Below are 2,327 nucleotides of genomic sequence, written 5' to 3'. Positions count from 1 at the left end.
TTGGGGGCAGGAGGAGAAGGGGACGACAGAGGATGAGATGGCTGGATGGCATCACTGACTCGATGGACGTGAGTCTGGGTGAACTCCGGGAGTTGGTGATGGACAGGGAGGCCTGGCTGCTGCGATTCATGGGGTCGCAAAGAGTCGGACCCGACTGAGCGACTGAACTGAACTGAACTGATAACAAGCAATGGAGCAATTGGAAAGAAGGGAAATGGCATTTATTGGTTACCCATTATGTGACAGCTACATACTTTTTTCCAGGTATGCATTTTGTTTTAATAAATAAAGCATATTCATGGCGTAGATCTTAAATCACACTACAAACATTTATAGGCCAAAACAGGTAACAGTGAAGCAGCTACTGCTGGAAGGAATGTGGCCTCACATGCAATTCAAGCCCAAAGAGCAAAGACCTGACTCCACCAGAGCCCACCATATACTGGCGCTTCCAGGCTAGACACTGGACCAGAGGAGAACAGGAGACTCAGAGACATCCATGCACCCACCATCTGACCCCTTGCCTTCTTACTGCAGAGCCAGCAAGAAGCTGAAATCTCAGATATGCTAGAGGAAAGTTTCCTGATCATATTAAGTAAAACTCTCCCATTGTTACCAATCAGCCAGGGGTATTACCTACAGAAGGGTTATTGTTGTTCAGTCACTCAGTTGTGTCTGCTCTTTTGCAACCCCATGGACTGTAGCCTGCCAGGGTCCTCTATCCATGGAATTCTCCAGGAAAGAATACTTGAGTGGGTTGCCATTTCCTTCTATCCACCAATAAATACAGAATATGAGAACAGCAAAGAGGAAATTACAGAGGTCATCTTGTTTCTTCAAATGTCAGAAGCATCCATGTCACAGCAGTAGATGGACACTACCTCCCGTAGGCATAGTCCAAACACTTCCTGTTGGCATTTGCACCAAACAAGGTTCCCTATACTTCTGGCATCATCTGCTAGACAATGAGGTCCAGCCAGCTTTTGAGGATATTGGGAACATTGATTTTGCAATCCCTACTATAGATTGCAACCTTGCCAGCTATTTCCTCAGGCAGGTAGGCCTTCGGATCATTGTAGACATTAACATCTCTCCTGGTGGTGATTTTTTACACAGACATTGCTTTTGCACTGCTGCCTTCACCAGCAGGAAATCTTGTTTTTCTGCAAAAATGACCATTCAGGGCTCCAACAACTGGTACAAGCCAAGGAGGATCAGGCCATTCAGCAGCAGTTGGCACCTGGCTCTATCTTTTACCATTCTGCTGAGTCAGTGTCTTTAGGTTTGTGACAAGATCATCCATCTTTCAGTCTGACGATTTTGAGCCTCACGTGACTCATCAGACTGGACATCTGAATTTTCCTCTTCTGCTCAATCTGCTTTTCTTTCTTCTCATAACATTCCATAATCTTCATTCTTTACGCTTGCACAAGCTGATCTTTCTCAATGTTGAACTCTTCTTTTGCTTTCCTGTCTATTCTGCTTCCTCCTTGACTTCGTCAATAAAAGTCATCATGTACTTAATCAGCTTCTGCATGTTGGCATCACTGACAGAACAGATGCTGATGAGCAACCAGGAGAGGAAAGCTGCCACTTCAGGCCTCCTCTGTTTTGTGGTACTACATATTTCACATGTGCTAGCATGCGTAAAGCCCATGGAAATTACAATCCAACCAGTTACCCCCATCTTATAAATGAGGAAATTGAGGCTCCAAGAAATGAAAAGACTTCTCTAGTAATGCAGTCAGAAGATGGTGGGCCCATGTTAAGAATTTAGGTGTATCATCAATGCTTATCTGCTTGCCACCAGTATGAGTTCATCCCTGGTGTTAGTCCTGGTTCTGCTACTCACTAATTTTTCTTGGACATCTCACCTCAAATGGAATCCATCTTCCTAATCAATAAAATAACTGGTGTCTTCCCCTACTGTTTTCATAATTTATTATACTACAAAAGTATGATAGCCCGTTATATGCACATTGGAAATTAGAAACAAAATGGGAAAAACTAAATGCAATATTGCTGTTGTTGTTCAGTCACTAGGTTGTGTCCCACTCTTTAGGACACATGGAATATGCACACCAGGCTTCTCTGTCCTCCACAGTCTCCCAGAGTTTGCTCAAATTTATGTTCCACTGGGTTGGTGATAATAGCTAAACATCTCATCCTCTGCCACCCTCTTCTCCTTTTGCCTTCAATTTTGTCCAGCATCAGAGTCTTTCCCAATGAGTTGTCTCTTCACAACAGGTACCCAAAGTATTAGAGCTTCAGCTTCAGCATCAGTCCTTCCAATGAATCTTCAGTATTGAATTCTTTCAGGATTGACT

The 2,327-nt window shown here is 43.7% G+C and overlaps 1 pseudogene; it reads right to left on the bottom strand.

Annotated features, from left to right (window-relative positions):
* Positions 1 to 877: 877 nt before the first annotated feature.
* Positions 878 to 1,687, bottom strand: LOC102274517 (V-type proton ATPase subunit E 1 pseudogene; annotated as a pseudogene).
* Positions 1,688 to 2,327: the final 640 nt, after the last annotated feature.

Source organism: Bos mutus, chromosome 8 (genome assembly GCF_027580195.1).
Source record: "Bos mutus isolate GX-2022 chromosome 8, NWIPB_WYAK_1.1, whole genome shotgun sequence".
Classification (NCBI taxonomy): domain Eukaryota; kingdom Metazoa; phylum Chordata; class Mammalia; order Artiodactyla; family Bovidae; genus Bos; species Bos mutus.
This window is presented reverse-complemented; position numbering and strand designations above follow the sequence as displayed.